General features: G+C 39.5%; 1 protein-coding gene across 4 annotated transcripts in view; it reads right to left on the reverse strand.

The window, feature by feature from the left end:
- Positions 1 to 12,011, reverse strand: part of FGF13 (fibroblast growth factor 13) — a 523,122-nt gene that overhangs the window by 142,848 nt on the left and 368,263 nt on the right. The gene's annotated exons all lie outside the window — the stretch shown is intronic.

Consider the following 12,011-nt stretch of genomic DNA (forward strand, 5'->3'; position numbering starts at 1 on the left):
AGAAACGAAGACCCAACGCAGCCAAAAAAAAAATTAATTAATTAATAAATTAATTTGAAAAAAAAGCACAATAAGATACCACTGTACACTTAGCAGAATGGCTAAACTAAAAAATAACAAGAGAAAATTCTGGTGATGATGCCAATAACTGGATCACTAATCTATTGCTCTTAAGAATGTAAAATGGTGCAGCCACTCTGGAAAATGGTTTGGCAGTCCCTTAAAAAATTAAACATGCAACTGTTTAACTATCAAATGACCCAGTAATTGCACTCCTAAGTATTTATCACAGAGAAATGAAAACCCATCTTCACACAAAAATCTGTACAAATATGTTTATAGCAGCTTTATGTGTAAGATCGAAAAACCAGTAGGTAACAGCTCAGATGTTCTTTAATGGGTGAATGGTTATGCTAAGTATGGTATATCTATATCATGGAACTCAGGAATAAAAAGGAAAAAAATTATTGATATGCACAATACCTGGGTGAATCTCAGGGAATTATGCTGAATGAGAAAAGCCAATTCCCAAAGTTTACATACTGTGTGATTTCACATATACAGCATTCAAGAAATGACAAAATTATAGAAATGGAAAAGAGATTAGTGGTTGTAAGCAGTTAGGGATGGGGGAGGGATGGTGAGAGGGATGCAGGAGGGTGACGTATGTGGTTATAAAAGAGCAACATGAGGGATCCATCTGGTGTTGGAACCGTGTGTAGTCCTAGGAATGTTGATGCACATACAACTCGCACAAGTGATAAAATTGTATAGAATTTAATATGTATACACACACGCAAGTGCAGGTGGTGCTGGGGAAATCTGGGTAGAATTGGCATTTTATATCAGTGTCAATGTCCTGGGTGGTATATTGTACTGTGTTAATGCAGGATGTGATCGTTGGAGGAAGCAGGGCAGGTCAGGCAAAAAAAAATCTCTGTTTATTTCTTGCAACTGCATGTGAATCTACAATTATACCAATAATAATTTCCATTAAAAAAAAATCAAGTGTTGCTTAGTCACTTAAGGCTCCATATTCCTCTCTAGCAACCACCTATTTTTTTTAGTTTCCCTGCACAACCAGCTTCTGATTTCTCTGTCTCAACTTCCTCATCCCCAATCAATTCTCAGTCCACCACAGTGGATCCTATCATTCCACTGAAATGGCTCTTGTCAAGGTCAACAACGATCTTCTTGTCATTCTATCCCTATCTTACTTGATGTCTCACCCTGCTGACTGCTCCTTCCTTCTAGAAACATTCTTTCCCTCTCCGTCTTCACAGGTCACTCCTCAATCTCCCTTTTGGGCTCCTCTTTCTCTATCTGCCTATTTGTCTTCCTTCCAGATCATTCAGTAATTAACTTCATCAAGACCTGCAAGGTACTCACCACCTTCTCACAGTTAATCATCTACCCTATGTCTTCAATTCACTCTATCCAAACCTTTGACTCAACAATCCATCACTGTATTCACTCTCTTGTAAACAAGCTTAGCTCACTAATTTCTCTCCCTCTATCACATCTGTCTTGCAAAGTCCCAACTTCAGTCAACTCTCCTCTCTGCCTACTACATCCCTCTATTTTAGCAGCTGAATATTGTTTGCAAAAACACACAGTAGTGTTGGCAGGTTTCATTTTAAAATTTAAAACCCTGATTTTAAATTTCAAATGAGCCCTCTATGTTGCCTGAACATCACACCACTTGCTTTCATGTTCACATTCCTACGGTCCAAAACAACGATTTCACAGCTTTCTCTCCCTTCTCAAACCTACAAACAAATCCAACATCTAACCTTTCGCTCACAGATGATGTTTTTGCCCCACTCAACTGACAAAGGAGCAGCCCTATAGTGAAATGTCCCTGCTTCTCTCTGTGGCTATCTCCTCCACTTGTGCTCAGTGTTCATCACATCCCCTCGAGCCTTCTAAGGGGTCCCCTTCCTCTCATTATTCCCTCTCTTTCTTGCATCTCAAATTTCTCCCTCTCCCTCTGATCATCTTCAGCAGCAAATGGGCTTGCCTTAGGTATTGCCCATTTTTACAAAAAATTCCTTTTACCCTAAATCTCCATTCCACCTGCCAACTCATTTCTGATCCACTTCACAACAAAATCTCTTGTGTAAGTAGTCTATAGTCACCATTTTGACTTTACATCTCTCATTTTCTTAAAATTTATTTATTTATTTATGGCTGTGTTGGGTCTTCATTGCTGCATGCGGGCTTTCCCTAGTTGCGGTGAGTGGGGGCCACTATGCTGCGATGCGTGGGCTTCTCATTGCGGTGGCTTCTCTTGTTGCGGAGCACGGGCTCTAGGTGCACAGGCTTCAGCAGTTGTGGCATGCGGGCTCAGCAGTTGCAACTCGCGGGTTCTAGAGTGCAGACTCAGTAGTTGTGGCGCATGGGCCCAGTTGCTCCGTGGCATGTGGGATCCCCCAGGACCATGGCTCGAACCCGTGTCCCCTGCATTGGCAGGCAGACTCCCAACCACCACGCCACCAGGGAAGCCCCTACATCTCTCATTTTTTCCTCAACTCTAATTTCAGTTTCTCTCTTCACCACTCACTCTACAGACACTGTTTTTGCAAAAGTTATCAATGACCTTCATGTCATCGAAGTCAGTGGTCTCTTCTCTGCTCTTAATTTACTTGATTCCCAGCAGGACTTGACACATCTGACTATTCCATCCGTTTTAAAACCTGTTCTTCCCTTGGCTTCCAGAACGCTGCACTCTCCTGGTTCTATTTCGATCACACTGGCCTCTCTCCCAATCTGTTTTGCAGCCTCCTTTTCTTCTCATCCTAAGTGACCTCATTCAGTCCTATAGCTTTAAATACTGTCTATGTACTGATGACTCCCAGGTTTACATTTCCGCTCATATCCAACTGCCTACTTGACATCGCCATTTGGATGTCTAATAGGCACCTTAAAACTATCACAGTCAAGTGAGGAGCACCGGCTTGGGGTGTGTGCGCCTGGAGCACTCCAGACTCTGGCCACTCTCAGGAATATCTCCGTGGATTCCCAGCCGGGGGTCGGGCCAAAGCTCCTGCATTGGGAGCTCCAAGTCTGAAACACTGAATTAACAGAGAATCTCAGACCCCAGGGAATATTCATCGGAGTGAGGTCTCATGGAGGTCCTCATTTCAGCACCAAGACCCAGCTCTACCCAACAGCCTACAAACTCCAGTGTTGGAAGCCTCAGGCCAAATAACCAGTAAGACAGGAACACAATCTCACTCATAAAAAAAAAAAAAAAAAAAAAAAAAATGAGACAGCAAAAAAATATGTCACAGATGAAGGAGCAGGTAAAAACCTACAAGACCAAATAAATGAAGAAGAAATAGGCAATCTATCTGAAAAAGAATTCAGAATACTGATAGTAAAGATGATCCAGAATCTCGGAAATAGAATGGAGGCACGAATTGAGAAAATACAAGAAATGTTTAACAAAGATCTAGAAGAACTAAAGAACAAACAAACAGAGATGAACAACACAATAACTGAAATGAAAAATACACTAGAAGGAATCACTAACAGAATGACTGAGGCAGAAGAACGAATAAGTGAGCTGGAAGACAAAATGGTGGAAATAACTGCTGAGGAGCAGAATAAAGAAAACAAAGAACGAAAAGAATTGAGGACAATCGCAGAGACCTCTGGGACAACACTAAAGGCACCAATATTCGAATTATAGGGGTCCCAGAAGAAGAAGAGAAACAGAAAGCATCTGAGAAAATATTTGAAGAGATTATAGTTGAAAACTTCCCTAACATGGGAAAGGAAATAGTCACCCACGTCCAGGAAGCACAGAGAGTCCCATACAGGATAAACCCTAGGAAAAACACAGCAAGACACATATTAATCAAACTAACAAAAATTAAATTCAAAGAAAAAAATATTAAAAGCAGCAAGGGAAAAACAAAAAATAACATAGAAAGAAATCCCCCTAAGGTTATCAGCTGACTTTTCAGCAGAAACTCTGTAGGGCAGAAGGGAGTGGCAGGATATAGTTAAAGTGATGAAACAGAAAAACCTGCAAGCAAGATTACTCTACCCGGCAAGGATCTCATTCAGATTCGATGGAGAAATCAAAAGCCTAACAGACAAGCAAAAGCTAAGAGAATTCAGCACCACCAAACCAGCTTTACAACAAATGCTAAAGGAACTTCTCTAGGCAGGAGCCAGAAGAGAAGGAAAAGACTTACAATAACAAACCCAAAACAATTAAGAAAATGGTAATAGGAACATACATAGTGATAATTACCTTAAATGTAAATGGATTGAATACTCCCACCAAAAGACACAGACTGGCTAAATGGATACAAAAACAAGACCCATATATATGCTGTCTACAAGAGACCCACTTCAGACCTAGGGACACATACAGACTGAAAGTGAGGGGATGGAAAAAGGTACTCCATGCAAATGGAAATCAGAAGAAAGCCGGAGTAGCAATACTTATATCAGACAAAATAGACTTTAAAATGAAGACTGTGATAAGAGACAAAGAAGGACACTGCATAATGATCAAAGGATCAATTCAAGAAGAAGATACAACAATTGTAAATATACATGCGCCCAATGTACAATCACCTCAATATATAAAGCAAACGCTAACAGCCATAAAAGGAGAAATAGACTTAACACATTAATAGTGTGGGACTTTATCACCCCACTTACATCAATAGTCAGATCATCCAGACAGAAAATCAATAAGGAAACACAGGCATTAAATGACACATTCGACCAGATGGACTTAGTTGATATTTATAGAGCATTCCATCGGAAAGCAGCAAAATACACATTCTTTTCATGTGCACATGGACCATTCTCCAGGATAGATCACATACTGGGTCACAAAGTGAGCCTTGGCAAATTTAAGAAAACTGAAATCATATCAAGCATCTTTTGCAACCACAACGCTATGAGGCTAGAAATCAACTACAAGAAAAAACTGCAAAAAACAAACACATGGAGGCTAAACAATATGCTAATAAACAACCAATGGATCACTCAAGAAATCAAAGAAGAAACCAAAAAATACCTAGAGACAAATGAAAACAAAAACATGACGATCCAAAACCTATGGGATGCATCAAAAGCAGTTCTAAGAGAGAAGTTTATAGTGATACAAACTTACCTCAGGAAACAAGAAAAACCTCAAATAAACAACCTAACCTTACACTTAAAGCAACTAGAGAAAGAAGAACAAACAAAATCCAAAGTTAGTAGAAGGAAAGAAATCATAAAGATTGGAGCAAAAATAAAGGAAATAAAGATGAGGAAAACAATAGGAAACTTCAGTTAAACTAAAAGCTGGTTCTTTGAAAAGATAAACAACATTGATAAACGTTTAGCCAGACTCATCTATAAAAAAAATGGAGAGGGCCCAAAGCAATAAAATCAGAAATGAAAAAGGAGAAGTTACAAGCAACCCCACAGAAATACAAAGAATCATGAGACTACTCTGAGCAGCTATATGCCAATAAAATGGACAACCTAGAAGAAATGGATACATTCTTAGAAAGGTACAATCTCTCAAGACTGAACCAGGAAGAAATAGAAAATATGAACAGACCAAATTGCCAGCACTGAAATTTAAACAGTAATTTTAAAACTCCTGAGAAACAAAAGTCCAGGACCAGATGGTTACACGGGTTAATTCTACCAAACATTTAGAGAAGAGTTAACAGCTATCCTTCTGAAACTATTCCAAAAAATTGCAACATGTGTTCCTTTTGGAAGGAACACTTCCAAATTCGTTCGATGAGGCCACGATCGCCCTGATACCAAAAAGAGGCAAAAATATCACAAAAAAAGAAAATTACAGGCCAATATCACTGATGAACATACATGAAAAAATCCTCAACAAAATACTAGCAAACTGAACACAATGATACATTAAAAGGATCATATATCATGATCAAGTGGGATTTATCCCAGGGATGCAAGGATTTTTCAATATCCACAAATCAATCAATGTGAGACACATTAACAAACTGAAGAATAAAAACCATATGATCATCTCAATAGATGCAGAAAAAAACTTTTGATAAAATTCAACATCCATTTATAATAAAAACTCTCCAGAAAGTGGGCACAGAGAGAATATACCTCAACATAATAAAGGCCATATATGATAAACCCATAGCTAACATCATACTCAAAGGTGAAAAGCTGAAAGCATTCCCTCTCGGATCAGGAACAAGACAAGGATGCCGACTCTCGCCACTTTTATTCAACATAGTTTTGGAAGTCCTAGCCACAGCAATCAGAGAAGAAAAAGAAATAAAAGAATATAAATTGGAAAATAAGTAAAACTTTCACTGTTTGTTGGTGACATGATCCTGTGCATAGAAAATCCTAAAGACACTACCAGAAAACTACTAGAGCTCACCAGTGAATTTGGTAAAGTTGCTGGTACAAAATAAATATACAGAAATCTGTTGCATTTCTATACACTGACAATGAAATATCAGAAAGAGAAACTAAGGAAACACTCCAATTTACTATCACATTAAAAAATATACCTAGGAATAAGCCTATCGAAAGAGGCAAAAGACCTGTACTCTGAAAACTATAAGATGCTGATGAAAGAATTGAAGACCATACAAACAGATGGAAAGATATATTGTGTCCTTGCATTGGAAGAGTCAATATTGTTAAAATGACTGTACTACCCAAGGCAATCTACAGATCCAATGCAATCCCTATCAAATTACCAATGGCATTTTTCACAGAAATGAAACAAAAAATTTAAAAATTTGTATGGAAACACAAAAGACCCCAAATAACCAAAACAATCTTGAGAAAGAATAACGGAAACATAACTGGAAGAATCATGCTCCCTGACTTCAGACTATACTACAAAGCTACAGTCATCAAAACAGTATGGTACTGGCACAAAAACAGCCATGTAGATCAATGGAACAGGATAAAAAGCCCAGAGATTAAATCCACATAGTTATGGTCAATTAATCTATGACAAAGGGGGCAAGAATATACAATGGAGAAAAGACAGTCTCTTCAATAAGTGGTGCTGGGAAAAGTGGACAGCTACATGTAGAAGAATGAAATCAAACGTTCTCTAACACCATATACAAAAATAAACTCAAAATGGATCAAAGACCTAACTGTAAGACCAGATACTATAAAACTCCTAGAGGAAAACATAGGCAGAACACTCTTTGACATAAATTGCAGCAATATTTTATTGGATCCATCTCCTAGAGTAATGGAAATAAAAATAAAAATAAACAAATGGGGCATAATCAAACTTAAAAGCTTTTGCACAACAAATGAAACCATAAACAAAACAAAAAGACAATCTGCGGTCTAGGAGAAAATATGCAAATGATGCAACCAACAAGGGATTAATTTCCAAAATATAAAAACAGCTCATACAAATTAATGTTGTTAAAAAACAAACAACTTAATCAAAAAATGGGCAGAAGACCTAAATAGACATTTCTCCAAAGAAGACATACACACAGTCAACAAGTGCATGAAAAGATGCTCAATATCGCTAATTATTAGAGAAATGCACATCAAAACTACAATGAGGTATCACCTCACACCAGTCAAAATGGCCATCATTAAAAAGTCTACAAACAATAAATGCTGGAGAGGGTGTGGGGAAATGGGAACCTTCCTACACTGTTGATGGGAATGTAAATTGGTGCAGCTGCTATGGAAAACAGTATGGAGGTTCCTTAAAAAACTAAAACTAGAACTACCATATGATCCAGCAATCCCACTCCTGGGCATATATCTGGAGAAAACTCTAATTCGAAAAGATACATGCACCCCAATGTTCATAGCAGCACTATTTATAATAGCCAATACATGGAAACAACCTAAGTGTCCATCGACAGATGAATGGATAAAGAAGATGTGGTATATATATAGACAATGGAATATTACTCAGCCATAAAAAAGAATGAAATAATGCCATTTGAAGCAACATGGACGGACCTAGAGATTATCATACAAAGTGAAGTAAGTCAGAAAGAAAAAGACAAATATATGATATCGCTTATATGTGGAATCTAAAAAAGTGATATAAATCAACTTCTTTACAAAACAGGAACAGACTCACAGACATAGAAAACAAACTTATGGTTACCAAAGGGGATAGTGGGGTGGGGAGGGAGAGAGAAATTAGGAGTTTGGGATTAACATATACACACTACTATTTATAAAATAGATAACCAACAAGGACCTACTGTATAGCACAGGGAACTATGTTCAATATCTTGTAATAACCTCTAATGGAAAGGAATCTGAAAAAGAATATATATATGTGTGTGTATATATATATAAAACTGAATCACTTGGCTGTAGACCTAAACTAACACAACATTGTAAATTAACTATAGTTCAATTTTAAAACATGGTTAAAAAAATCGTATCATTCATTTCCTTACTTAAAATCTTCCAGGGACTACCCAAGAGACTTAGAATAAAATCTAAACTCCTTTTCCTCCCTATTTTCCCAACCAGTCCTGTGGAAAAAGCCAGGGAGGGATTTCACCCTCCACTTTCCAGAAAACAAACTGGGGGAGAGGGCAAGGGAACCAACATATAAACACCCACTCCATATCTGCACTGGAGGAGGAGAAGATTGTTTTATTTGTAGGAAATTAAAAGCCCTTGGCAGTTCTTTACCAAGCCTGGGTCAATTAGTCTGGCATCTCCAGGGTTTTTCCGGGGGGACTGATTTCCATGTTTCTCTAATCTGAAGCCCCTGCTTCAAGTGGGCTGGTTTCTCCAAGGTGTTACAGTGAGCCAGAGAACTTCCTGTCTCCAAGAGTTTGTTAGAATTCCCCTATCCATCTCTTTACTTCACCTCCTACTGTCCTTTCTCGCCACCCAGCGAAATGCAACCATCATTCACTACCGTGGTCAGAGGGCAGCACTGAGGAAAGGAAAGGTAATGAAAACCTTGGCCTTCTGTCTTCTGGTCCAGCTAGATCTGCCACTAAGTAGCTGTGTGACTCTGGGCAAGCCACATAACCTCTCTGAGCCTTAATGTTATGGAAATGGTCCCTGTTAACACTAAGATTCCATAATCAACTGCTAGTTTTCAAGTTGCAACACTTTACCAATTCTACTAGCACCAGGTCAAAGAGAGGAAATGTAATAGTTTTATAAGAAATAAACAACAAAAAATCATTGGGACTTTCCTCTTTTTCCTTGGAAAACCTTCATGGTTAACCAGTGATTCAATCTTTCTTTAGTGAGACAGGGAAATCTTAAGCTCCTGAACCAAACTGCCAATATCTGCTCACTTACTAGCTTCCAATTTGCAAGAGTTTGAGACTAATTTCTTTAAAGTGGTGGATCCTGCTTGACTTTTCAAAGCAGAAGATTTTTCCTCATTATCTACACTGTGAAAATGTTTTAAAAGAAATTAAATGAGGAACGATTAATTGATATTTGACTTAGCCCTTAATCACCCAGATGGGGCTGCAGGAACTCCAGGGACGCACCGTCTCTGGTGGCCCAGATTTTGCTGCACAGAGAAAGTACGCTGGGCAAACCCAAGCTGCCCACCCGGTGCCCAAGCCTAAGTAAGGCTTCACAGCCTTTCAGCCTCTTTCCTCTCCTATATCCTATCCATCATCTGGTCCTGGATCTACCCAGAAACACTTCCTAGATATGTTCAGACCCAAAGAGCCAGCCCTTCCCCCTTCACCTATCTTAATGCTTTTTTTTTGTTTTGTTTTCACATCTCTGTGCCTTTGTCCTTTGCCTTTAATAAAATCTCTGCCTCTGATATCCAGGCTTAGTTCCCATTCCGCCCTCTCAAATGTAGCTGAAATGGCCCCGTCTCTGCGAAGTCTCCGCTGCACTCTGCCTCTACCCTTTCTAAAATGAGCAGGAGTGTGTCACAATAACTTTTAGAGATTCCCCGTCAAGGCTGTCTTCTTTATCTCTGTATTGCCAGCGTCTGGCACAAGGCTGGTGAATTTGCGAAGTAGAGTTGACCCTTGAACAACACGAGCGTGAACTGCGCAGGTCCACTTACACGCGAATATTTTTTTCACTAGATACATTGTACAGTACATGCTAGATGATCCACGATTGGCTGAACCTGCAGATGCAGAACCTCGGATACAGCCAGCCAACTGTCAAGTTCTAGGCAGATTTTTGACTCTGTGGAGGGTCGGTGCCCCTAATCCCCCCATTGTTCAAGGGTCAGCAGCACTTAATCACTGTCTATTGAATAAATGAGCACGAGAATGGATCCTCAGAACCTGCATTTGCACATGCAGGAAACAAAAGTTCTACTTCCTTGACCTGATGCTTAGTATGATGGCAAGGCCTGCCTTCTGTATGTCGCTGTTCACTGGCCGCTTTCTTTAGGGAAGTCCTTTTCCTCTCCTATTGATTGTGGTAATGCATTTGAACTGATGTGGAAAGACTTAACAGCTGTTTTGTACTTAACTGCAATCAAAGGAGGCAGGAACCAGGCTAATGTGGACTGTTGACCTGAAAGGCTCCCTCGGTGGTCTGAATTGTAATATCTTGATGTCTGCAGCAACACTTTAACTTCTGTACAAAGCAAGATATTTAAGAACAGTCAAGCTGGTTTTGTCACTCTAATGACCCCAATTGGAATTCGCCAGTAAAACAAGAAGAAAATCTCCATGAGCATTCGGCTAGAAAAGTAAAAAGCAATTAAAAAGGGTTCATTTGTTAGTTGCCTACATTTCTCAACTTTTCCCCAGGACATATTTAAAATCTACGAATTTTGACAGGAAAGACATTAGCTTTGATCTGTGGTCTTGATATCAAAATGTTTACTATAGTTAAAATGTTTGCTCCTTAAAACGTAATTCACCCTTAGCTCCTTCATCCCTTTTTAAACTCTTCAAATTTATGCAATTTCACCCAAGAGTGCCGATAACTTAACTGTATCCCAAGGAATTAATTTTCAGGGGCATAAGTTGAGTGATGTTTCTAGTCTCTCACAATCATACCATCTTTCTCCTTCTAAAAGCTCAGTCTTCTCTACAGGAGGACCAAGACGCATCTCTGCATTGCTCCGCAGTGCATGGTGGGACGTCTAGCATAGGTTCTGCCCTCTCTAAGTTGTAGCTGATGACAAGAACAATAACAATAATGAATATAATAAACATGCATTGACACCAACTATAGTTTCTGTAACTTTTACTATTAAATCTTAGCATCTCTGTAAGATAAGGGGTATTATCCCTATTGTGTGTGGATGAGGAAACTGAGCTTGAAGAGATTTTCAGTGTCTTGCCCCAAATTGTGGTTAGTGGGTGGCAGAGCCAGGAAACAAACCCATGTCTCTCTGTCCCCAAAGCCAAGACACTTTTTTCTCTTACAGGCGCCTCTGACCAAAATGGATTGCTTCATCTCATTTCTGTTTTGCAGGTGAGCAAACTGAGTCCTAGAGAAGGTCAGTGAACATGTCCAAGGTCACATCAAAAGGAAGTGTTCTGAGTAACTTCAAACCCAGTTCTGTGAGATTCCTAAGTTCTTGCGATCTCTCTTATACTACCCTGTTTACACGAATGGATGGACCTCAGTTGACCTGAGACTGATCTCATGGGGTGTCAGGGTAGCTTGGGGGCTGAAGGGCGCAACGGGTGAGTGGCCATATTTTAAAAGGTAGGAGGGGAGGGTAGCCACCTTCTTATCTTCCTATTCCTAGTGACTCAGTTTGGCCCTGGGCAGCCTGATTCCCTGTGGTTCAGAGCACTGGTGGGGGACGCTGATTCTCTCACAGGATATGTACACATCCTAATCCCTGAACCTGTGAATATTACCATATTTGAAAAAAGAGGGTCCTTGCAGATGTCATTAAATTAAGGATCTTGGGATGAGATCATCCTCAATTATCTGGGTGGGCCCTAAATCCAATTACAAATGTCCTTATAAAGGAAAGGCAAGGGATATTGGAGGAGGAGGAGGAAAAGACACAGTAGAAGAGGAGGTGACATGAAGACAGAGGCGTAGATTAAAGAGATGAAGTTACA

Source organism: Balaenoptera ricei, chromosome X (assembly GCF_028023285.1).
Source record: "Balaenoptera ricei isolate mBalRic1 chromosome X, mBalRic1.hap2, whole genome shotgun sequence".
NCBI lineage: Eukaryota > Metazoa > Chordata > Mammalia > Artiodactyla > Balaenopteridae > Balaenoptera > Balaenoptera ricei.